A 27,402-nucleotide genomic window follows, 5' to 3' on the forward strand; every position below is an offset into this window, starting at 1 on the left:
ATGGCTTATGCGAGTATGTTCAGACTCAGCCACCCCTGGGAATCAGGGATTAAGAACATCTTCATACGTATAGCAACCCGCACCTGCATGTTTGATTTAACACATTAATTTTGTGTGTTGGGAGGCATTCGGTTTTCTGGACTGGATTTTGGAAGTTGAACACTGGAATCCTTGGTTCAAGAAGATTTTATTTTCCCTTTGGATAGTAATGGTTGGTAAATTTTAGCACATGTCTTTATTCTAAAACTGTTGTTTGAGTTACCTAAGTGTTCTTTTTTATTTTATTATGTTATGTTAATCACCATACATTACATCATTAGTTTTTGATGTAGTGTTCCATGATTCATTGTTTGTGCATAACACCCAGTGCTCCACGCAGAACGTGCCCTCTTTAATACCCATCACCGGGCTAACCCATCCCCCCACCCCCTCCCCTCCAGAACCCTCAGTTTGTTTCCTGGAGCCCGTAGTCTCTCAGGGTTCATCTCTCCCTCCGATTTCCCCCCCTTCATTTTTCCCTTCCTTCTCCTAATGTCCTCCAGGCTGTTCCTTATGTTCTACATATGAGTGAAACCATAGGATAATTGTCTTTCTCTGCTTGACTTATTTCACTTAGCATAATCTCCTCCAGTTCCATCCTAAAACTGCTGTCTTTGACTAGTGATTATGGTTTTGTTACTTGCTCCTATCCTAACTGTTTCTTCTTCCCTGAGAGTCTTCCGGGTACAGGTTCACCATAGCATTGCAGTGGTCCCCTCTGCGGTCTGCCCTTCTCCACGGGCCACTCACAGGCTCCCTCCCTCTGCACACCTGCACCGAGCTCTCTAGGGAACGTTTCCATGACTCAGAAGGCTCACATAGCCCCCAAAAGTGCTCAGCTAAACAAGAGTGACCACAAGAATAATTTCAGATGACGGATGACACAGTGTGGAGAAGGAGCACAGTGAGTGTTGAGGACTGGGCAATAGGACAACAAGAGATCTGAAATCAGTGAGTCTAAGACATTCCGCTTCTAGCTTTCTGCCACCTTGATGGCAAGGGTCACACTGACATGGAAGGTCAGCACCTCAGGGCTCCCACCACGACTCCGTCCCTCACATTCTTCCCACTGAGTGGTAGAGCCCTGGCGGGAGGAGCATTTACAGAGGTGGGGAAGAAACTTGCCAAGTCTTAAAAGAACTGCAACTGGATTCATTTTCATTCTCATAATAAGGTGGAGCCAGTGAGTGATGAACGTCTGAGTAAGAAAATGAACAACAAGGAGCCAGTGTTAGCTGCCTTTCGGTGGCCAAACGGGTGGTGCAGGCACGTGCTTGGAATGCAGAAAAACCGCCTCCCCAGAAAGTGACAAGGTGGGTGAGGGCCACCAGCAGCACGTACGGGTGACACGGGTGATGGGGAGAACCGGAGCACAGCCTCGGGACAACAGTTAGTGGTGGCTCAGCCCTGACAGGGAGAAGACAAGTCCCTCAATGCCTGTGTGCAGAACGGTGCTTATGAGGGCCAACAGGGGTCAGGTGTCCTCTACAAATCTGGCAAACAGACAGCGTCACAGAAGACCTCTTAGGACAAGGGAGTGCATGTGTGTGTGCGTGTGCGTGTGCGTGTGTGTGTGGCAGGAGGGTGCCAGGCAGCAGTGGAGGTCCACTCACCCCATCTGCGCAGGGTCTCCCCAGCCTGTGGAAGGTCTTTAAAGGTTGTTCACATTAAATGGATTTGATTTAATATAAGCAGAATAAAAATCCCATAATCTCTCAAAATCCTCAGAGCTGCAGGATTCCGACAAGCTGACAGAGGCAGCATGATTTTTCATCTCTGGATCACTACATAAAAATAAGGCAACCAGAGAGCAAAACCCAAAACATTTTAATAAAACTAAGTCATGAGGGTCCTCTGCAAATCCTAAACTATAAGCAAGTGAAGACAAATATCTCAAGACATCAGTCTGCAGAGGGAGGGTGTAGAAACAGGAAAACCGAAGTGCCCCCAGATATGCAGCAGACAAGCTGCAGGTAAAAGTGCATGGTGTTCCTTCACTCGATAGTGAGCAGCCTGAACATTTGTTTTGTACTTCTTTTGGTATCTGTGACTTTTAAGATTTTAGTTACTTAATATTTACAGAGAGAGACAGCGTGCACGCAAGTGGGGCATGGGGAGGGGTGGAGGGAGAGGGAGAGAGAATCTCCAGCAGACTCACTGCTGAGAGCAGAGCCTGACACGGGGCTCAATCTTATGACCCTGAGATCATGAACTGAGCCAAAACTAAGAATCAGCTGCTTAGCTGACTGAGCCACCCAGGTGTCCCTGGTATCTGTGATTTGTTAAAAATTATTGAATTCCTGAGATGATGCTCTAACGGAGTCAGTATGGACAGATGAAAGGTAGGTTTGGAATTAATGTCGGGTCTATAAGGTTGTAGTTGGGTTAATCTGGACCCATTATTCTGTTCCTTCATCTTTCATCTGTTAGGACTTGAAATACGTTATTCTTCAAGTTTTCTTTCACTTGTAAAAGCTACTGTGTCATCCTCGTGAGTCAGAACTTGGCTGAAGCACGGATTCGGGTGGGATGCCCAGGAAGGGGTGGGAAGTCCTGGGGGGTGGAGGGCCATGGGAGGTGGGGTGTGGGGGCCATCGCAGGGCTGCGTACTGCGGGTGGAAGTCAGGCTGAGGGGAAACACTTTGAGGACCTTTACGGAGGCAAGAGGGTGCAGGCGGGAGGCCTTTGATCTTCTACCCAACACTGTTGCCCGACCAAAACTCCTGGCCCATCTGGCGTCTTCCAAGCAGAGGCAGCCGAGCTCCCACACTGTACTCACTCTCGCGGAGATCCTGAGGCTAGGAAGCTCTCAAGAGCTGTACTTTCAGTGGCTCGTGCATTATGCTTGTCAAACACACAGTGACTTTGTGTTTGCACTGGGATCACAACTTTCCAAATATGTTGAGGGTCCTCCTGCTACTGCATGTCCCTGAAGACTTCTCGGTACTCAGCAGGCGGCCGGGCCTTCGCCTTTAGGGGAGCTTACTTGTAGATCTGTGTGTGAGCTCAGGCTGCTCTATAAATGTTCCAGTGCCTTCTATGGCGTCCTTGGAAAGCCAACGCACTTCCTGACAACTGTTCTTCACGCGGCCCCGGTCACGCGCATGACGGCCGAGGGAGGCGCACATGGGGTGTGTCGCTGCCCCAGCTTCGTCTGCAAACGCACCGAGGGAGCATGCCTGCCCCAACTGTGACCATCCACCTTCACCCCCCGGCGGAGAAACATGAAGTGACTCCCTTGCTTTGATGTGCTCTCACTGGCTTTTAGCAGATCTGACGTTCTCTGACCTGGGAAGCGCACGGATACGCTAATTCCGATTATGTGATTGGAACCGAGGCCCCGCTCCTTCTCCCGGTGTCTGCACCCCACACGGGTCCACGTGGTGACGGAGCCCCAGGGTCCCGACAGCTTGGGGCGCGGAAAGCAGGGCATTACAGGGCACTCGAGAATCCCATGGGTTGGCAAGGACTTTGGCAGCACTTGTGAATAATTTGCAGGTTTCTCCTGACTCTCTTCATTAATCTGCCGACTTTCCTCACTTGAACCGTGACTTGTGTTCCATGTGGATTTTTTCCTGGGACACAATTACACGGGTGATGAACTCGCTTTGCAGGAGAGGTGGCTGGACTCGAAGGCAGGATTTCTTCTGAAAGCCGACACCTGTTTCACCAGAAGCACAAACGTTACTGAAAGCAGCTACTGAACCAAAGACACAGGGAACGAGGGTCCGGTGCCGTTTCACCGCGGGCAAGGGGCTCAATGGGGAGAGAGGGCGGGACCTTAATGTGTTGAGCAGCATTCTAAAAAGTGACTGGTGCTTTATTTCCTAGACTGGACATACTTTATCGACAGGTCTGACTGATGTGGTCGATTGCTGGAGAGAAGGCATTTTAAGAAATCACTTTCTAAGCTTTGTAGGAGCGCAGAAGCCGACGGTGCCGCCTTCACTACCTCCCGGTGATACACATTTACTCGATTTTCCATGGAAGAATGAACACATCTTCCCGGCTATTTAAAAACACCATAGGTGTAAGTCCAACCAGATCTACTAAAAAACTACGGCAGTCAGGGGGATTTCAGAAAACCAGGCAAATAAGGCATCCCAGAAGGTGACATTCTGACCAAATCTTTCAGAAAAGCAATTGTGAAAATTGCAACTTTGGAAAAAAACCAAAGATTCTCTCTGTTGTGGTGTGCACCTCAGAAACGCGCAGGGCACTATTTTCCAAATCTGGCTACACAGCATAATTACTGAGGAGTGGGTTGAATGGCCGGGGGTCTCAGCTCCGCCCAGGACAGCAGAGGCTCAGCAGTGGGTGAGGTGCGGATGAAACCCGTGGCTGTGAGGGCTTGGAGGCAGAATCCGGCAGTGGCGCTGTTTAAAGGAGGTCCCAGGTTCCATCTGTGCCCCTGTCACCTCCCAGGGGAGGGCCTGCCCCCGGGAACAGCAGGAGCAGTGCTGACCTCTGTGTGGGCAGCATTATGGTCTGAGGGTCAGGGATGCGGCTGCTGGAGGTGCGTCAGCCACCCGGAGTCCTGTGCCTTCTTACACCCCAGCCCCACCCTACAGACCCGGTCACTGCCACCCAGAGAGGAGAAATTACCCCACCCGACGTCGAAGCCGGGTCCCAAACACAGTCCATCTGATTGCAGAATCATCCATTCGGTGTGTGTAAAAATAGCTTCAGTTGCATTTTGTGGGCTCCGTTCCTTTAGTCTTCTACAGTGTTCAGAGCTCCTTCTGTGCGCGGATTCGAACCCTGTCTGACGTCGGGATGCTTACATATCGTCCTCCTGGGCTCGCTGGCAAGACCCTCAAGGACAAGAACTTATCTTATTCATTTTACTTCTTCAGTGCTTGGAACTTAGCACATATGTGAAATATTTTATGAATGAAATTTCATTTTGTATTTCAACAGAGCCCAGCAAAATGCTTATGGTCATCTGTTGTGTGTTTAACCCTATTTCTCTACTGGCTGACTATTTACAAGATTTCAGCAGATGCCTACTTCTGACTGCAAAGCATGTGTTATTGAAGGACATTTCATTTTTTAAATTAAAAAAGCATATGAAGCCTTCAAACATTTCTGTGGTAAAACACACATAAGATTTACCATCTTAACCACGTCCAAGTGTGCGATCCACTGGTGTTGAGCACATTCACACTGCTGTGCAACCATCACACCATCCACCTCTAGAGTTTTTTCACCTTGAAAACCTGGAACTCTGTGCCCACTAATCCCAACTCCCCATCCCCCCTCAGTGCCGGCACCCCCCATTGCCATGTGGCAGTGACTGGGAGAACACACCACGGGCTGCTCCTGGGTATGGGGAGAGTGGCCTCAAACCAGCGGACACCAGGAACCATTCGGCAGAGAGGAGTCTCTGGGGTTGCTGCCGAGGCCGCTGAGGAGACAACTCAGAAGTCTCTATCCATGTCTTTGTCTCTCGCCGTCCACATGTGGGTTTTCAGCCAGGAGAGGACATTCATAACAAGACAGGAATACAGGCAAATTTATCTTCCACATGCCTGGTTTAGGAGTCTTTTAAACATTTGAAATTGGAATGTTTCAGTAAAGAACCTCTGCTTACACAGAATGCTCCTCGGTGTCTGAAGTTAGGCTGCTGAGGCCGATAGCAACTTTTCCCCCGCAGATCACTCCATCCTCTCCAGAGTTCTTTCAGATTCCAGCTCACCAAATGATCCTGCAGCTTGCCCCCAGTGGTGGACACGACAGGTTCTTGTTCCTCCCAGGAAGCGGAGAGGGCGGCGACTCACCCAAGAGCACTGCATTTGAAAATGAGGGGACGTGGCCTTGCACCAGCGTCTTCCGACTCCTGGCCCATCGCTCCTTCCACAAGTGCGTTGCTGTGAGGGAGCAGACACATTCCAAAGCAAGAGAGGACGGGGGAAGTGTTCTTCCCTTAGCACTGACTATATGACCTTTCCCCAGCAGGTATCGCAACTTTGAGTAACAAGAGTTTCTTAGAACAATGAATATTCTGGAGAAAATAGGTTTCCTGCTAGGTAAGTTCACTTTGCATTGGACCAGCGTTCTTCTCTGGATGGCAGCTGACCTCTGAGTACTCACGGTCAGAAGGACTGAGCTTCCAGCAATTGACCTTAAAGTCCTTCCTGGCTTCGGCTCTGATTTCTCCTCTGCGCCATCGGCTGCTAACGGGGCTGCCAGGACCCCGTGTGCGGTAAGATGCACAGGGCGCACAATGGGCTGACAGAACCCTTCACGATTCTCATCCCAGCTCTGGACCTGTAACGTGGCATGACCCAGTTGTGAACTAAGGATCCGTTCTGTTATTCGTCTCCTATGGTACTGTGGACTCTGGATTGTACGGTGTAACTTCGGAGGACCATTTGTGAATGTTAGGGGTGTTTAAACCATTTTTTTCTATTTGCTGCAGCAGAGAGTACACCCGCCAAATACGCTCTGTTGAGCAGGATCACCTCAGTGTGATTCACGTCACTGAGCTCAGGCGGCAGGAATGGGGGCTGGGGCAGGACCCTTTCTCCTTGGCTCCTGGCGAGCCTGGCTGGAAAGTGGTTGCCACTGTCCCCCGTTCTTGTGGCCGTGGCTCGTGGCTGTGGCTCGTGGCCGTGGGTCATGTTGTGTCTGCTGCCTGCAGATGCCCAGATGGACAGATTGCCGTGGACGTCAGCTCTGCCGTCCTGGGTTTGTGACTCGCTCTCCATCTGGACTGCCTGCTCTGTTCTCTCCACGGCAGGCTAAGAACAGCCTTTTGGTCAAAGCTTGGAAGCTCTGCTTTCTTCCTGAGGACGCCTCCGCGTCAGCCTTCCCAGGGACAGCTCCTTCCACAGCCTCACATAGGACTGTGAGGACATTCTTCTGTGGATTAGGTTGGCAGGTGAATATAGAAAAGTGGCCAGTGTCTCTTCCTGCCAATGAGGAACTGTGTCCCTGAACACAGCCCAGATTCATTCACGCCCAGCCAGAGGTGAATTCTTTGCCCACCAGGGCACGCTCCCCACAGGCTGGGCCAGGCTTCCCTTCCCACCACGACTCAGGATTTATTAGTAGGGGTCTCGCCTTGACACTCATTCCCCTTCAGCTTTGCGACCCCCTCATCATTGCCTGAGGTGGCCAGGGACAATGACACGTTCCTCCGTGGAGCTCTGGTGCTGAGTTACCAACAGCAACCTTCTCAGGGTAAGTCCCCAGTGCCATGTCTTGGGTCGGCTCCTTTGCCTGGAGCCTGTTCCTCCACACCCAACAATTCAGACCTGAGTGATGTCATCAGTGACTTCTTCCCAAGCGAGCAAGGTCTATGGCTATTTGGGGTGTGCAGTGCCTCACACACAAACCTCATGAATGCATATACGTTTTGGTTATAAGCATAAAGGTTACCACTTTCTGAATTTCCAAGATATGGTCAATTGACTTCGATTAAAATGAAATGAAGCTTAATCATCCTAACTGAAAGCAGCTGTGTATATCAGAAAATGCTTTTTAAGGAAAACATTTATTGCCTGTTTATTGCAACTCACGATTGCTATTTTAATTTGGGATTAAATTTATGTCTTTACCAGGTAGACAGCGTTTTAGCAGGGAGGGCCTACACAGTGTCAGGAATCCCCGCGTCTGTAAACCGCCCAGGTGTGTATTCTGCTGGTGGATATGTGGAGATTTCTTATCTATGAAAGACATTCATGGGGCACCTGGGGGCTCAGTCGTTGGGCGTCTGCCTTTGGCTCAGGTCATGATCCCAGGGTCCTGGGATTGAGCCCTGCGTTGGGCTCCCTCCTCAGCGGGAAGCCTGCTTCTCCCTCTCTCACTCCCCCTGCTTGTGTTCCCTCTCTCGCTGTCTCTCTCTCTGTCAAATAAATAAGTAAAATCTTAAAAAAAAGACATTCATTTTTATTTAGACTTTGAAATTTGGCTACACGAACAATTTAAAAGAAAACCCTCACCACCAACAACTACGATGTCTACTGACGGATCGCACCTCTGTGGATGGTGTCCACTCCAGCAGAGCTTATCAACAATGGATGTCAGGGGCGCCTGAGTGGCTCAGTCAGTGAAGCGTCTGCCTTCGAGGTCCTGGGATCGAGCCCCGCATCACACTCCCTGCTCCGCGGGAATCTGCTTCTCCCTCTGCCCACCATTTTCCCTGCTTGTGTTCTTTCTCTCTCTCCCTCTGACAAATAAATAAATAACAATCTTTTAAAAAAAATGGATGCTGTATTTTGCCAAATGCTTTTTCTGTATCTATTGAGAGGATCATATGGTTCTTATCTTTGCTTTTATTAATGTGCTGGATCACACTGATTGATTCATGAATATTGAAAGGGGTTATTTTTCTGACTTCAATTGTATATTTTATTGAAAGTCTAATTTTTTATTTCATTCCAATTTTATTACCATTTAAATTTTATCTTTTCATATGCTCACTGATCATTTAATTTTTTTTTAATTTTTTATTCTTATGTTAATCACCATATATTACATCATTAGTTCTTGGTGCAGTGTTCCATGATTCATTGTTTGTTCATAACACCCAGTGCTCCATGCAGAACGTGCCCTCCTCAATACCCATCACCAGGCTAACCCATCCCCCCACCCCCCTCCCCTCTAGAACCCTCAGTTTGTTTTTCAGAGTCCATCATCTCTCATGGTTCGTCTCCCCCTCTGACATACTCCCTTTTTCTTCCTCTCCTGTTATCTTCTTCTTTTTCTTTTTTCTTAAAATATGTTGCATTATTTGTTTCAGAAGTACAGATCTGTGATTCAACAGTCTTGCACAATTCACAGCACTCACCGTAGCACATACCCTCCCCAATGTCTATCACCCAGCCACCCCATCCCTCCCACCCCCCACCACTCCAGTAACACTCAGTTTCTTTCCTGAGATTAAGAATTCCTCATATCAGTGAGGTCATGTGATACATGTCTTTCTCTGATTGACTTATTTCACTCAGCATAACACCCTCCAGTTCCATCCACGTCGTTGCAAATGGCAAGATCTCATTCCTTTTGATGGCTGCATAATATTCCATTCTGTATATATACCACATCTTCTTTATCCATTCATCTGTCGGTGGGCATCTTGGCTCTTTCCACAGTTTGGCTATGGTGGACATTGCTGCTATAAACATTGGGGTACATGTACCCCTTCAGGTCCCTACATTTGTATCTTTGTGGTAAATACCCAGTAGTGCAATTGCTGGATCGAACGGTAGCTCTAATTTCAACTGTTTGAGGAACCTCCATACTGTTTTCCAGAGGGGTTGCACCAGCTTGCATTCCCACCAACAGTGTAGGAGGGTTCCCCTTTCTCCACATCCCCGCCAACATCTGTCATTCCCTGACTTGTTAATTTTAGCCATTCTGACGGGTGTGAGGTGGTATCTCATTGAGGTTTTGATTTGGATTTCCCTGATGCCAAGCGATGTTGAGCACTTTTTCATGTGCCTGTTGGCCATTTGGATGTCTTCTTTGGAGAAATGTCTGTTCATGTCTTCTGCCCATTTCTTGATTGGATTATTTGTTCTTTGGGTGTTGAGTTTCATAAGTTCTTTATAGATTTTGGATACTAGCCCTTTATCTGATATGTCATTTGCAAATATTTTCTCCCATTCTGTCGGTTGTCTTTTGGTTTTGTGGACTGTTTCTTTTGCTGTGCAGAAGCTTTTTATCTTGATGAAATCCAATAGTTCATTTTTGCCCTGGCTTCCCGTGCCTTTGGCGATGTTTCTAGGAAGAAGTTGTTGCGGCTGAGGTCGAAGAGGTTGCTACCTGTGTTCTCCTTTAGGATTTGGATGGACTCCTGTCTCACGTTTAGGTCTTTCAACCATTTGGAGTCTATTTTTGTGTGTGGTGTAAGGAAATGGTCCAGTTTCATTCTTCTGCATGTGGCTGTCCAATTTTCCCAACACCATTTGTTGAAGAGACTGTCTTTTTGCCATTGGACATTCTTTCCTGCTTTGTCAAAAATAAGTTGACCATAGAGTTGAGGGTCCATTTCTGGGCTCTCAATTCTGTTCCATTGATCTATGTGTCTGTTTTTGTGCCAGTACCATACTGTCTTGATGATGACAGCTTTGTAATAGAGCTGGAAGTCCGGAATTGTGATGCCGCCAGCTTTGCTTTTCTTTTTCAGTATTCCTCTGGCTATTCTGGGTCTCTTCTGGTTCCATACAAATTTTAGGATTATTTGTTCCATTTCTTTGAAAAAAGTGGATGGTATTTTGATGGGGATTGCATTGAATGTGTAGATTGCTCTAGGTAGCATTGACATCTTCACAATGTTGATTCTCCCAATCCATGAGCATGGAACGTTTTTCCATTTCTTTGTGTCTTCTTCAATTACTTTCATGAGTATTTTATAGTTTTCTGAGTACAGATCCTTTGCCTCTTTGGTTAGATTTATTCCTAGGTATCTAATGGTTTTGGGTGCAATTGTAAATGGGATAGACTCCTTGATTTGTCTCTCTTCTGTCTTGTTGTTGGTGTATAGGAATGCCACTGATTTCTGTGCATTGATTTTATATCCTGCTACTTTACTGAATTCCTGTATGAGTTCTAGCAGTTTTGGGGTGGAGTCTTTTGGGTTTTCCACATACAGTATCATATCATCTGCAAAGAGTGAGAGTTTGACTTCCTCTTTGCCGATTTGGATGCCTTTGATTTCTTTTTGTTGTCTGATTGCTGTGGCTAGGACTTCTAATACTATGTTGAATAGCAGTGGTGAGAGTGGACATCCCTGCCGCGTTCCTGACCTTAGGGGAAAAGCTCTCAGCCTTTCCCCATTGAGAATGATATTCGCTGTAGGTTTTTCATAGACGGCTTTTATGATATTGAGGTATGTACCCTCTATCCCTATACTCTGAAGAGTTTTGATCAAGAAAGGATGTTGTACTTTGTCAAATGCTTTTTCTGCATCTATTGAGAGGATCATATGATTCTTGTTCTTTCTTTTGTTAATGTATTGTATCACGTTGATTGATTTGCAGATGTTGAACCAGCCTTGCAGCCCAGGAATAAATCCCACTTGGTCGTGGTGAATAATCCTTTTAATGTACTGTTGGATCCTATTGGCTAGTATTTTGGTGAGAATTTTTGCATCCATGTTCATCAAGGATATTGGTCTGTAATTCTCTTTTTTGATGGGGTCTTTGTCTGGTTTTGGGATCAAGGTAATGCTGGCCTCATAAAATGAGTTTGGAAGTTTCCCTTCCATTTCTATTTTTTGGAACAGTTTCAGGAGAATAGGTATTAATTCTTCTTGAAATGTCTGATAGAATTCCCCTGGGAAGCCATCTGGCCCTGGGCTTTTGTTTCTTGGGAGATTTTTGATGACTGCTTCAATTTCCTTAGTAGTTATAGGTCTGTTCAGGTTTTCTATTTCTTCCTGGTTCAATTTTGGTAGTTGATACATCTCTAGGAATGCACCCATTTCTTCCAGGTTATCTAATTTGCTGGCATAGAGTTGCTCATAATATGTTCTTATAATTGTTTGTATTTCTTTGGTGTTGCTTGTGATCTCTCTTCTTTCATTCATGATTTTGTTGATTTGGGTCATTTCTCTTTTCTTTTTGATCAGTCTGGCCAGGGGTTTATCAATCTTGTTAATTCTTTCAAAGAACCAGCTCCTAGTTTCGTTGATCTGTTCTACTGTTCTTTTGGTTTCTAGTTCATTGATTTCTGCTCTGATCTTTATGATTTCTCTTCTCCTGCTGGGTTTAGGCTTTCTTTGCTGTTCTTTCTCCAGCTCCTTTAGGTGTAGGGTTAGGTTGTGTATTTGAGACCTTTCTTGTTTCTTGAGAAAGGCTTGTATTGCTATATACTTTCCTCTCAGGACTGCCTTTGCTGTATCCCAAAGATTTTGAACAGTTGTGTTTTCATTTTCATTGGTTTCCATGAATTTTTTTAATTCTTCTTTAATTTCTTGGTTGACCCATTCATTCTTTAGTAGGATGCTCTTTAGCCTCCATGTATTTGAGTTCTTTCCGACTTTCCTCTTGTGGTTGAGTTCTAGTTTCAAAGCATTGTGGTCTGAAAATATGCAGGGAATGATCCCAATCTTTTGGTACCGATTGAGACCTGATTTGTGACCTAGGATGTGATCAATTCTGGAGAATGTTCCATGGGCACTAGAGAAGAATGTGTATTCCGTTGCGTTGGGATGGAATGTTCTGAATATGTCTGTGAAGTCCATTTGGTCCAGTGTGTCATTTAAAGTCTTTATTTCCTTGTTGATCTTTTGCTTAGATGATCTGTCCATTTCAGTCAGGGGGGTGTTAAAGTCCCCCACTATTATTGTATTGTTGTCAATGTGTTTCTTTGCTTTTGTTATTAATTGCCTTATATAATTGGCTGCTCCCATGTTCGGGGCATAGATATTTACAATTGTTAGATCTTCTTGTTGGATAGACCCTTTAAGTAGGATATAGTGTCCTTCCTCATCTCTTATTACAGTCTTTGTTTTAAAATCTAGTTTGTCTGATATAAGGATTGCCACCCCAGCTTTCTTTTGGTGTCCATTAGCATGGTAAATGGTTTTCCACCCCCTCACTTTCAATCTGGGGGTGTCTTTGGGTGTAAAATGAGTCTCTTGCAGACAGCATATGGATGGGTCTTGTTTTTTAATCCAATCTGATAGCCTGTGTCTTTTGATTGGGGCATTTAGCCCATTTACATTCAGGGTAACTATTGAAAGGTATGAATTTAGTGCCATTGTATTACCTGTAAGGTGACTGTTAACTGTCTGTTGTCTGTGTTCGTTTCTGCTCTTTGCTGCTTTTAGGTTCTCTCTTTGCTTAGAGGACCCCTCTCAATATTTCTTGGAGGGCTGGTTTCGTGTTTGCAAATTCCTTTAGTTTTTGTTTGTTCTGGAAGCTTTTTATCTCTCCTTCTATTTTCAATGATAGCCTAGCTGGATATAGTATTCTTGGCTGCATATTTTTCTCGTTTAGTGCTCTGAAGATATCTTGCCAGTCCTTTCTGGCCTGCCAGGTCTCTGTGGATAGGTCTGTTGCCAATCTAATGTTTCTACCATTGTAGGTTACATATCTCTTCTCCCGAGCTGCTTTCAGGATTTTCTCTTTGTCTCTGAGACTCGTAAGTTTTACTATTAGATGTCAGGATGTTGACCTATTTTTATTGATTTTGAGAGGGGTTCTCTGTGCCTCCTGGATTTTAATGCCTGTTTCCTTCCTCACATTAGGGAAGTTCTCTGCTATAATTTGCTCCAATATACCTTCTGCCCCTCTCTCTCTCTCTTCTTCTTCTGGGATCCCAATTATTCTAATGTTGTTTTGTCTTATCGTATCACTTATCTCTCGAATTCTGCCCTCGTGATCCTGTAGTTGTTTCTCTCTCTTTTTCTCAGCCTCTTTATTTTCCATCATTTGGTCTTCTATATCGCTGATTCTCTCTTCTGCCTCATTTATCCTAGCATTTAGTGCCCCCATTTTTGATTGCACCTCATCAATAGCCTTTTTGATTTCGATTTGGTTAGATTTTAGTTCTTTTATTTCTCCAGAAAGGGTTTCTCTAATAACTTCCACGCTTTTTTCAAGCCCAGCTAGTATCTTTAAAGTCATGATTCTGAACTCTAGGTCCGACATCGTACTAATGTCCGTATTGAGTAGGTCCCTGGCTGATGGTACTACCTCTTGTTCTTTTTGCTGAGGTGATTTCTTTCGTCTTGTCATTTTGTCCAGAGGAGAATAGATGAATGAGAGAACAAAAGGCTAACAGGTTTACAACGTCCCCAGCAAATATACTGTATACAAATCAGAAAAGACCTGAAACCAGGGGAAAAGAAAGGGAAAGAAAGAAAAAAGAAAGAGAAAAAGAAAAAAAAAAAAAGAAAAAAAGATAAAAACAAAAACAAAACAATTCAAAAAAGGCAGAATATGATCAAATATGATCAGGCTAGTGCATAGATCAGTGCCACACACTAGATTTTGGGCGTATTTTGGTCTGTTAGAAAAAAGTGCCTCCTAAAATTTTAAAGGAAGAAAGACATATATGTACAAACTAAGGGTTGATACAATGAAGGGATGGAAGATGACTGTAAAGATGAAAATTATAAAAGATTTTATAAAAGGACTTGGTAAGATAAGTTGTTTGAAAAAAGAAAGAAGATTTAAGGAAAAAAAAAAAGGAAAAAGGGAGAGAATGTGATCAGGCAGGAGACTAGAACAAAGCCATACACTAGTGGTTTAGGGTATATTTTGATCTGTTAGAAGAAACTGTACCTCAAAATTTTAAAGAGAGAACAACTTATATATATATGCCAAAAACAAGGATAACTACTATGAAGGGATAAAATATGACTCTAAAAATGAAAAAAAAATAAAAAATGTTTTTTTTTTTAAAAAGGGGATTTATAAGATGTTGGTTGAAAAAGGGAAAAAGAAAAATAAAAAAAAGTCAACAAAAATTAACTTTGATGAAATAATGAATCATGGTAAAAAAAAAAAAAAAAAAAAGAAGCCATGAATCTATGTGCAGTATTCCCCTAGCGCTGGAGTTCTCCTATTCTCCTTGATCGATCAACTTGGTCTTGGCTTGCTGGCTGTTTGTGTTGATCTTCTGGGGGAGGGGCCTGTTGCTGTGGTTTCCAAATGTCTTTGCCGGAGGCGGAATTGCCCCGCCCTTGTCGGTCCGGGCTAAGGAAGCTGCTCTGGTTTGCTCTCAGGAGCTTTTGTTCCCTGCAAGCTCTCGGTACAGCTTTGGAGGACCAGGGCGAAAATGGCGGCCTCCCAGTCTCCGCCCGGAGGAGCCGAGAACTCGGGGCCCCACTCCTCAGTGCGCCCCCAGAGAAAAGCAGTCACTCCCGTGTCCCCGGTCTCTGGCCGCACTCCGTGCTCACCCGGCCTGTGATCGAGCATTGCTATCTCTGGCATCCGACCCCGCTCGGAGTCTCCAAACCCAGCAGATCCCTGCAGTGCATTCCCGCACCGCTCCTCCCGGGGGAGGAATTGGAGTCTCCCCGGATCTGCCACTTGTTGGGTCCCTGCTGGAGGAGCAGTGGCCCGACTGGGCCGCAGATCACAGTTTATGGCAACCCCGAGCTGAGAGCCCGCGACTCTGCTCCGTATCTGCAGCCGGCTTCCCCGCCCCGACACCTGGGAGCTCTGCCGCACTCAGGCACCCCCGGTCTCTCTGTGACCCCAAGGGTCCTGGGACCACACTGTCCCGGGAGGATTCCACCCCCCGCTTAACCACTGCAGCGACGTCCCTCCGCCGAGCCAACTTTTAAAAGGTCCGATTTTGTGCTCCGCGGCTCTAGCACTTGCCAGAAGCGGCCGACGGAGGCCCCTCCCCCGCCGTCTATCCTCCCGAATATCGCCTCGGATTCACTTCTCCGCACGTCCTACCTTCCAGTAAGTGGTCGCTTCTCTGTTCAGATAGCTGTTGCTACTCTCCTGTTCGATCTCCTGTTGAGTTCGTAGGTGTTCAGAATGGTTTGATCCCTATTCAGCTGAATACCTGAGACCAGACAAAATCTAGGTCTCCTACTCCTCCGCCATCTTGCTCCGCCCCCCCGGATCATTTAATTTTTTTCAGTGAATTGACCATCTTGATTTGTTTTTCCTTTTCTTTGTTGATTTATAAAAAGCCCTTTGCATATTAATGTAATTGGGCATTTTTCTGCCATATGTCTTGAAAACAATTTTTGTCAGTTTTGCATTATATTCTAGCTTTGTTTACGGTATTTTAAAAAACAATGCAGAAGTTTAAAATTTTTATGTGGTCAAATTTGTCCTATTATTCTTTATAGTTTTCATTGTTTGGATTGTTTATAAATAATTTGTCTACTTCACAATTACAAAATCAATTCTGTCATGTTTTCTTAATGTACTTTTACTATTTCATTTGCTTGTTTAAATCATTTATCGGGGGCGCCTGGGTGGCTCAGTCGTTAAGCGTCTGCCTTCGGCTCAGGTCGTGATCCCAGGGTCCTGGGATCGAGCCCCTCATCGGGCTCCCTGCTCAGCGGGAAGCCTGCTTCTCCTCCCACTCCCCCTGCTTGTGTTCCCTCTCTCACTGTGTCTCTCTCTGTCAAATAAATAAATAAATAAATCTTTAAAAAAATAAATAAATCATTTATCGACCTGGAATTATTAATTCTGCTATAAATAGTGAAATGGAATTCAGCTTACTTTGTTTCCAGATGGCTAGCCAGAGTCTACAAACTACTGAACAATCCACTTCTTCCCAGTGATCTGAAGTGATGTTTTAGGTATATCAAGTCCCATATGTACTTAGATGTCTGTTAATGAAACCCCTCTAGTGGTACGTCATTTCTAAAACAACATGGAAAATTTTCCTGAAGGTATTTCCTTGCTCACAGAACTTAGTGGTTCCTCCCACTCTCCCACCAGCCCATCATTCCTCTTCTGTTTCCTGTAGATCATAAAACAGCTACTCATGCTAAGCTGACACCGCCTCACTAAAAGACTACGTGCACTTCCCTTTCTCAGTGAAGGTCACAACTTAGCCCAGCTTCCCACATGCCCCTCCAGGTTGCAAGGTTTGGGGTGGAAAGGGCAGAGGGCCTCCCAAGTGGGAACAGGTGGGTGGCGATGAGGACCATCTGTGCACCTAGAGCCGTCAGCTGCAAGGGGATGCTCCCTAAGCCTCCTCCACCCAGTTACAGCAAGGGGACAGCACAGGGACACCTCAGGCCCCCAGATGCAGCTACCGTGTCCTTCTCTCCTTCTTTAGCCTCTCACAATGACATTTATCCCAAGGATGATGTCACACAAGGGGGCCTGTGGTGCAGCAAACACACCTCCTCCAGGGTCATCATCTCTCCATATGCCTGAAGCTGCCAAGGTGGTCTTCTTCAGCTTGGCTCTGTCCTGTCCTTAAGGTTGGCATCTTTGGTCCCTTGTGTGGTGCTGTCCTACCCTGGGTGGATGGACGCCAGAGGGTCGCATCCTCCAGGCACCCAGAACACCCAGTTATCCTGTTCCCTGTTGCGATTGAACAGGGAGAAGGCAGGCCCTCTCAGTTCCCCTCCCTAAAGATGATTTCATCCCTCCAAGCCTTGGTTGGAGGTTGTGGTTCCTTATGCCAAAAAGACTTTGGACAAACCCAGAAGCGTCTTAAATTCTCAGAGAGCACACTTCCTGTTCAAGCTGGAATTCCCTCTCTCAGCACTCCCAGCACGAACATATCATGAAATGCACAATTTCACAGACAATATAACATAAAGACATTTGGACACCGCTGAATCCTTCAAAGCAGTACTGAAAGTTTCATGATAGAAATCTGGCACCATGATTGCTGGAAATGTTCAGAATGAATGCTTCATTTTCATATTGTGCCATACAGATGAGTTAAAGTATTCCACTCAATGCAATGGTAGGAACGAGATAAAACGAGTAATAGTTACCATAGAACATGTATTGAAATTGAAACCATCATACAGATCGAATGTGACACGTCCTAGTTCAAGAACCATGGAGATGCTGGGAACACAACACTCACAGCTCTTTTACCAAAATTATATTCAAATTACTACTGAATTTTTAAATTAATAAATTATTAAAACATTGTTTTGATTGTCTTAAAATATTTTAAGTTTCTCATGGCCAGAATCTAATGTAGCTGGGACTGTGATCTGTATTTCCTGAATGCTACCCAGTGGTTTTTTTCTGGAACTACCTCTTGACCTTGCCTCCTATTCCTCTAGTAATAATACTAACTGGAATTATTTCATGAAAGATTAGGGTGTAGGAGTCTGGTAAATTAATGAGAACAACTCTAATAAATTTGAAATGATTTTGTTCTTAGGAAGCTATACTGAGAAAATGTTTACTGCTATGGCATTTCTGCAGAACACCAGCCCCATGAAACACTTTGGGGGAAAAAGGCCTTCTTGGTCAGGGACACCAGGTGATGTCCATGATTATATTCACAGGTGTCACAGTGCACACGAGCATAGTTGATGTTTCCAGAAATTTAACACTAGCTTATCCAAACTCAATGGACTGTACAAGATTTTGCCTTAATACTTATTAAGAGCCCATGAATCAGTATTTCACAAAAATCCTTATGTATAAACTCTGCACTAAATTAACCTTTTTGGCAAGAACTACATAGCGCTGACTTTATCTTCTAAATCTGCAACAATGAAAGCTATCTACCAGCTCAAAGACATAGAAGAGGAACATTAAGTTGGAATCTTCCATTCTAGGACCGGAAGGAAATGAAGAGCTCACCCAACTGTATTAGAAATTTTGGGTAGCATCTCATTCCTCTTCCCCTTTTAAGATCAAGGTCCAAGTGACCTTCAAGTTTATGTGACTAGCCAGTGGTAGTCCTGGGATTGGGCCCTTGCTTTAATTCCTCTGAATGTTATTGACAGATACAAAGCTGACTTTTTCAGACAGGATTTTATATGTGGGCATCACCTTAGATGTTCAGTCGGGGTTATAAGTTTTCACGTTTAAAATTTTGGCATTTCATGAGAAATTGGTGAGTTGCATTGTCATATGCCCTGAAGAACATGCCCAGAAATCTGTTCTGTGTTCCAGCTTGTTAGTCTATGTTTCTTTCAAAATGCACTGGATTCTCAAACACGATTGATAAATACAGGAGTTAAAAGGAGTTCTTCAACTGTTGGCAGTTTGGTGGAGGACTAGGCAACCTAAATTTCGCCTGGTCCCAGGAATCCAGATAGATAGGTATCAAACCACTTTGAACACGTACAAACTCAACAGGAGATCGAAGAAAAGAATAGCAGCAATTCTATGAACAGAAAAGTGACCACTTTCTGGAAGGTAGGACGTGCAGAGAAGTGAATCCAAGGTGATACTCGGGAGGATAGACGGCGGGGGAGGGGGCCTCCATCGGCTGCTTCTGGCAAGTGATAGAGCTGCAGAGCACAAAATCGGAACTTTTAGAAGTCGGCTCAGCTGAGAGACGTCGCTCCAGTGGCTAAGCGGGGGGTGGAACCCTCGTGGGACAGTGTGGTCCCAGGACCCTCGGGGTCACAGGAAGACCGGGGGTGACTGAGTGCTGCAGAGCTCCCAGGTATCGGAGCAGGGAAGCCAGCTGCAGAGACGGAACTGAGGCGCAGGCTCTCAGCTCAGGGTTGCCATAAACATGATCCTTGGCAGTCGGGCCACTACTCCTCCAGCAAGGACCCAACAAGCGGCAGAGCCAGGGAGACTCCCCTTCCTCCCCCGGGAGGAGTGGCGCGGGAGCTCACCGCAGGGATCTGCTGGGTTTGGAGACTCCACATGGGGTCATGTGCCAGAGATAGAAATGCTCAGTCACAGGCCAGGTGAGCACAGAGTGCGACCAGAGACCGGGGAGACGGGAGTGACTGCTTTTCTCTGGGGGCGCACTGAGGAGTGGGGCCCTGAGTTCTCGGCTCCACGGTGCAGAGACTGGGAGGTCGCCATTTTCACTCTCGTCCTCCAAAGCTGTATGGAAAGTTTGCAGGGAACAAAAGCTTCCAAGAGCAAACCCGAGCAGATTGCTTAGCCCGGACCGACATGGGCAGGGCAATTCCGCCTCCCGGCAAAGACGTTTAGGAACCATGGCAACAGGCCCCTCCCCCAGAAGATCAGCAAGAACAGCCAGCCAAAAACAAGTTTACAGATCAATGAGAACAGCAGAACCTCAGCACTAGGGGAATACTGTACATACAATTCATGGCTTTTTTCCCATGATTCTTCAGTCTTTCAAAGTTAATTTTTAAAATTTTCTTTATTTTTATGCAATATATGTTAAGAAAAAAAAAGAAGATAGCAGGAGGGGAAGAATGGAGGAGGGAAAATTGGAGGGGGAGATGAACCATGAGAGATGATGGACTCTGAAGGACAACTGGGGGTTCTAGAGGGGAGGGGGGTGGGGGGATGGGTTAGCATGGTGATGGATATTAAAGAGGGCACGTTCTGCATGGAGCACTGGGTATTATGCACAAACAATGAATCATGGAACACTACATCAAAAACTAATGATGTAATGTATGGTGATTAACATAACAATAAAAAATTTAAAGAAAAAACTTTATTTTTTCTTTTTCTATTTCTTTTTTTTTATTTTTCTTCTTTCCTTTTTCAACCAACATCTTATCAATTCCTTTTTAAAAATCTTTTTTAATTTGTATTTTTACAGTCATATTCTGTCCCTTCATTGTATTTAACCTTATTTTTTGTAAATATATATATGCTTTTCTTTCTTTAAAATTTTGGGATACAGTTTCTTCTAACAGACCAAAATATACCCTAAGTCTAGTGTATGGCTTTGTTATAGTCTCCCACCTGATCACATTCTCTTTTTTTTTTCTTAATTTTTTTCTTTCTTTTGTCAACTAACTTCTTATCTTATCAATTCTTTTTTTAAAATCTTTTTTAATTTTCATCTTTACAGTCATATCCAATTCCTTCATCATATTTACCCTTAGTTTTGTATATACATAAGTTTTTCTTTCATTAAAATTTTGGGAGGCAGTCTCTTCTAACAGACCAAAGTATACCCCAAATCTAGTGTGTGGCTCTGTTCTATTCACCAGATCTGATCATATTCTTTTTTTTTTTTCTTGTCCCCCCTGTGTTTGGGTCTCTTCTGATTTGTTTAGTGTATATTTTTCTGGGGTCGTTGTTACCCTTTTAGCATTTTGTTCTCTCATTCATCTATTCTTCTCTGGACAAAATGACAAGAAGGAAAAACTCACCTCAGAAAAAAAAGAACACGAGGCAGCACCAACTGCCAGGGACCTAATCAATACGGACATTAGTAAGATGTTGGAACTAGAGTTCAGAATGACGATTATAAAGATATTAGCTGGGCTTGAAAAAAGCATAGAAGATACTAGAGAATCTCTTTCTGGAGAAATAAAAGAACTAAAATTTAACCAAGTCAAAATCAAAAAGGATATTAATGAGGTGCAATAAAAAATGGAGGCTCTAACTGCTAGGATAAATGAGGCAGAGAGAGAATTAGTGATATAGAAGACCAAATGATGGAGAATACAGAAGCTGAGAAAAAGAGAGATAAACAACTACTGGATCACGAGGGCAGAATTTGAGAGATAAGTGATGCCATAAGACGAAACAATATTAGAAAAAATTGGGACCCCAGAAGAAGAAGAGAAAGAGTGGCAGAAGGTATATTGGAGTAAATTGTAGTGAAGAACTTCCCTAATTTGGGGAAGGAAACAGGCATCAAAATCCAGGAGGCAAAGAGAACCCCCCCTCAAAATCAATAAAAATAGGTCAACACCTAAACATCTAATAGTAAAATGTACAAGTCTCAGAGACAAAGAGAAAGTCCTGAAAGCAGCTCAGAACAAGAGGTCTGTAACCTACTATGGTAGAAACAGACTGGCAACAGACGAATCCACACAGACCTGGCAGGCCAGAAAGGACAAGCATGATATATTCAGTGCACTAAATGAGAAAAATATGCAGCCAAGAATACTATATCCAGCTAAGCTATCATTGAAAATAGAAGGAGAGATAAAAAGCTTCCAGGACAAACCAAAACTAAAAGAATTTGCGAACACGAAACTAGCCCTCCAAGAAATATTGAAAGGGGTCCTCTAAGCAAAGAGAGAGCCTAAAAGTAACATAGACCAGAAAGGAACACAGACAATATACAGTAACAGTCAACTTACAGGCAATACAATGGTACTAAATTCATATATTTCAATACTTACCTTGAATGTAAATGGGCTAAACACCCCAATCAAAAGACACAGGGTATCAGATTGGTTAAAAAAAATAAGACCCATCGATATGCTGTCTGCAAGAGACTCATTTTTGACCCAAAGACCCCTACAGATTTAAACTGAGGGGGTGGAAAACAATTTCCCATGCTAATGGACACCAAAAGAAAGCTGGGGTGGCAATCCTTATATCAGACAAATTAGATTTTAAACCAAAGACTATAATAAGAGATGACGAAGGACACTATATCCTACTTAAAGGGTCTATCCAACAAGAATATATAACAATTGTAAATATCTATGCCCCTAACATGGGAGCAGCCAATTATATAAGCCAATTAATAACAAAAGTAAAGAAACACATTGACAACAATACAATAATAGTGGGGGACTTTAACAACCCCCTCACTGAAATGGACAGATGATCTAAGCAAAAGATCAACAAGGAAATAAAGGCTTTAAATGATACCCTGGACCAGATGGACTTCACAGGTATATTCAGAACATTCCATCCCAAAACAACAGAATACACATTCTTCTCTAGTGCACGTGGAACATTCTCCAGAATAGATCACATCCTGGGTCATAAATCAGGTCTCAACCAGTACCAAAAGATTGGGATCATTCCCTGCATATTTTTGGACCACATGCTTTGAAACTAGAACTCAATCACAAGAGGAAAGTCAGAAAGAACTCAAATACATGGAGGCTAAAGAGCATCCTACTAAAGAATGAATAGGACAACCAGGAAATTAAAGAAGAATTTAAAAAATTCATGGAAACAAATTAAAATGAAAACACAACTGTTCAAAATGCTTGGGATGTGGCAAAGGCAGTCCTAAGAGGAAAGTATATAACAATACAGGCCTTTCTCCAGAAACAAGAAAGGTCTCAAACACACAACCTAACCCTACACCTAAAGGAGCTGGAGAAAGAACAGCAAATAAAGCCTAAACCCGGCAGGAGAAGAGAAATAATAAAGATCAGAGCAGAAATCAAAAGGACAGTAGAACAGATCAATGAAACTAAGAGCTGGTTCTTTGAGAGAATTAATAAGATTGATAAACCCCTGGCCAGACTTATCAAAAAGAAAAGAGAAATGACCCAAATCAACAAAATCATGAATGAAAGAGGAGAGATCACAGCCAACACCAAAGAAACACAAACAAATATAAGAACTTATTATAAGCAACTATATGCCAAAAAATTAGACAATCTGGAAGAAATGGATGCATTCCTAGAGATGTATAAACCACCAAAACTGAACCAGGAAGAAATAGAAAACCAGAACAGACCCATAACCAGTAAGGAAATTGAAGCAGTAATCAAAAATCTCCCAACAAACAAGAGCCCAGGGCCATGGCTTCCCAGAAGAATTCTATCAAACATTTAAAGAAGAATTAATACCTATTCTTTTGAAACTATTCCGAAAAATAGAAATAGAAAGAAAACTTCCAAACTCATTTTATGAGGCTAGCATTACCTCGATCCCAAAACCAGACAAAGACCCCATCAAAAAGGACCAGTATCCCTGATGAACATGGATGCAAAAATTCTCACCAAAATACTAGCCAATAGGATCCAACAGTACATGAAAAGGATTATTCACCACGACCAAGTGGGATTTATTCCTAGGCTGCAAGTTTGGTTCAACATCCGCAAATCAAACAATATGATACAATACACTAATAAAAGAAAGAACAAGAACCATATGATACTCTCAATAGATGCAGAAAAAGCATTTGACAAAGTACAGCATCCTTTCTTGATTAAAATTCTTCACAGTGTAGGGATAGAGTACGTACCTCAATATCATAAAAGCCATCTATGAAAAACCTATAGCAAATATCATTCTCAATGGGGAAAAACTGAGATCTTTTCCCTAAGTTTAGGAACATGGCTGGGATGTCCACTATCACCACTGTTATTCAACATAATACTAGAAGTCTTAGCCACAGCAATCAGACAACAAAAAGAAATCAAAGGCATCCAAATTGGCAAAGAAATCAAACTCTCACTCTTTGCAGATGACATGATACCTTATGTGGAAAACCCAAAAGTCTCCACCCCAAAACTGCTAGAATTCATACAGGAATTCAGTAAAGTGGCAGGATATAAAATCAATGCACAGAAATCAGTGGCATTTCTATACACCAACAACAAGGCAGAAGAAAGAGAAATTAAGGAGTTGATCCCATTTACAATTACACCCAAAACCATAAGACACCTGGGAATAAATCTAACCAAAGAGGCAAAGGATCTGTACTCAGAAAACTATAGATTACTCATGAAAGAATTTGAGGAAGTCACAAAGAAATGGAAAAATATTCCATGCTCATGGATTGGAAAAACAAATATTGTGAAAATATCTATGCTACCTAGAGCAATCTACACATTTAATGCAATCCCTATCAAAATACCATCAACTTTTTTCAAAGAAATGGAACAAATAATCCTAAAATTTGTATGGAACCAGAAAAGACTCCGAAAGCCAGATGAATATTGAAGAAGAAAAGCAAAGCTGGTGGCATCACAATTCCGGACTTCAAGCTCTATTACAAAGCTTTAATCATCAAGACAGTATGGTATTGGCACAAAAACAGACACACAGATCAATGAAACAGAATAAGGAGCCCAGAAATGGACCCTCAACTCTATGGTCAACTCATCTTCGACAAAGCAGGAAAGAATGTCCAATGGAAAAAAGATAGTCTCTTCAACAAATGGTGCTGGGAAAATTGGACAGCCACATGCAGAAGAATGAAACTGGACCATTTCCTTACACCACACACAAAAATAGACTCCAAATGGATGAAAGATCTCAATGTGAGACAGGAATCCATCAAAATCCTTGAGGCGAACACAGGCAGCAACCTCTTCGACCTCAGCCACAGGAACTTTTTCCTAGACAGATTGCCAAAGGCTAGGGAAGCAAGGGCAAAAATGAACTATTGGGACTTCATCAAGATACTTTTGCACAGCAAAGGAAACAGCCAACAAAATCAAAAGACAACCGACAGAATGGAAGAAGATATTTGCAAATGACATATCAGATAAAGGGCTAGTATCCAAAATCATAAAGAACTTATCAAACTCAACACCCAAAGAACAAATAATCCAATCAAGAAATGGGCAGAAGACGTGAACAGACATTTCTGCAAAGAAGACATCCAAATGGCCAACAGACACATGAAAAAGCTGCTCAACATCGCTCGGCATCAGGGAAATCCAAATCAAAACCTCAATGAGATACCACCTCACACCAGTCAAAATGGCTAAAATTAACAAGTCAGGAAACGACAGACAGAAAGGATGTGGAGAAAGGGGAACCCTCTTACACTGTTGGTGGGAATGCAAGCTGGTGCAGCCACTCTGGAAAACAGTATGGAGGTTCCTCAAAAAGTTGAAAATAGAGCTACCCTATGACCCAGCAATTGCACTACTGGGTGTTTACCCCAAAGATACAAACGTAGTGATCCGAAGGGGCACATGCACCCCAATGTTTATGGCAGCAGTGTCCACAATAGCCAAACTATGGAAAGAGTCCAAATGTCCATCAAAAGATGAATGGATAAAGAAGATGTGGTCCATATATATAATGGAATATTATGCAGCCATCAAAAGGAATGAAATCTTGTCCTTTGCAATGACATGGATGGAACTAGAGGGTATTAGGCTGAGCGAAATAAGTCAATCAGAGAAAGACAATTACCACATGATCTCACTGGTATGAGGAATTTGAGAAACAAGACAGAGGATCATAGGGGAAGGGAGGGGTAAATGAAACAAGACGAAACCAGAGAGGGAGACAAACCATAAGAGACTCTTAATCTCAGGAAACAAACTAAGGGTTGCTGGAGGGGAGGGGGGTGGGAGCGATGGGGTGGTTGGGTGGTGGACATTGGAGAGGGTATGTGCTATGGTGAGTGCTGTGAATTGTGTAAGACTGAAGAATCATAGACCTGTACCCCTGAAACAAATATTACATTATATGTTAATTTAAAAAAAAGGAGTTCTCTTCTAGTAGAGAATGATTTTGTTATTATTTTTTTACTTTCTGAAGGTGAATCTCAAAAGATTTTTTAAATTGTAAAACTATTATAATAAAATAATTATTTTAATCTTAAAAGATGTCTGGCTATAAATACAAAGGCAAAGCATGCTTCGGCTACATAAAGAAATTCTATTTATATTTACAAGTTTGAATTTTGAAACATTTCTTTTGGAGAACTTCTACAAAACAAGGCTGCCTAAGTCAATAGTCCTGGTGGAAAAAGAAGAAACACTTCCAAACTTATTTTAGAACTCCAGCATTACCTTGATGGCAAAGCCAGACAGGAACATTACAAGAAAATTACAGGCCAGCATCCCTGATAAACATAGATGCAAAAATCCTCAACAAAATATTAGCAAATTGTTTTAACCAATACATTAAAAGGATCATATGCCATGATCAAATGGGTTTTATTCTAGGGATGGAAAGATGGTTCAACATCCACAAATCAATCAATATGACACACCAAATTAACAAAATGAAGAATAAAAATCTAAAATCATCTCAATAGATGCAGAAAAAGCATTTGACAAAAGTCCACATCCATTTATGTTAAAAACTTTCAACAAAGTAGGCAGAGAGGGAACATACCTCAATATAAAAAAGGCCATATACGACAAGCCCACAGCTAGCATCATACTCAAAAGTGAAAAGCTAAAAGCTTTTCTTTTAAGATTAGGAAGAAGACAAGGTTGCCCTTTCTCACCATTTTTATTCAATATAGTATTGGAAGTCCTAGCCAGAGTAATTAGGCAAGAAAAAGAAATCAAAGGAATCTAAACCAGAAAGGAAGAAGCAAACCTGTCAGTATTTTCAGATGACATGATATTATATACAGAAAATCCAAAGACTCCATCAAAAAGCCATTGGCACTAATAAATTCAGCAATGTTGCAGGATACAAAATCAATATACAAAAATCTGTTGTGTTTTGACACACTAAAAATGAACCATCAGAAAGTTGAATAAAGAAACAATCCTATTTTAAATTGCATCAAAAAGAATAAAATACATGGGAATAAAGTGACCAAGGAGGTAAACACTTGTACACTGAAAACTATACGACATTCATGAAGGAAACCAAAGAAGATGCAAATAAATAGAAAGACATACTGTGCTCAAGGCTTGGAAGACTTAATATTGTGAAAATGTCCATTCTACCCTAAAACATCTACGGGTTCAGAGCAATCCCTATCAGAATTCCACGGCTTTTCTCACAGAAATAGGACAAACAATCCTAACGTTTATATGGAACCACAAAAGACCCTGAATAGGCAGCATCCTGGTCTCTGATTTCACACTGTATTTCCAAGCTACAGCTTTCAAAGCAGTATGCTATTGACACACGCTGAGGAACAAGGTCGTGAGAAGAGGAGACTTGGGGTGCTGCCATCTCCACGGTCTTAGGGCTCTGCCCCTTTTGCAGAACTTCCAACGGCGCCACCTTGGGACAGAGTAGCTGGAGGTTCACAACCTCTGTGGTCCGTAGGAGCCACTATGAGGAGGGCCAGGGAAGATTTTGCCATTTTCAATGGAAAACAAGTGGTGATTACTACTTACGATGACTTTGTACTTTGGATCTGGATTTGCTGCACCTTTTTTTATAGCAAGACATCAGCTGCTTAAGAAATAAG

The 27,402-nt window shown here is 43.2% G+C and overlaps 1 pseudogene; it reads left to right on the forward strand.

The window, feature by feature from the left end:
* LOC118356757 lies at positions 1–27,401 on the forward strand (annotated as a pseudogene).
* Position 27,402: the final 1 nt, after the last annotated feature.

This window comes from Zalophus californianus, chromosome 2 (genome assembly GCF_009762305.2).
Source record: "Zalophus californianus isolate mZalCal1 chromosome 2, mZalCal1.pri.v2, whole genome shotgun sequence".
Lineage (NCBI taxonomy): Eukaryota > Metazoa > Chordata > Mammalia > Carnivora > Otariidae > Zalophus > Zalophus californianus.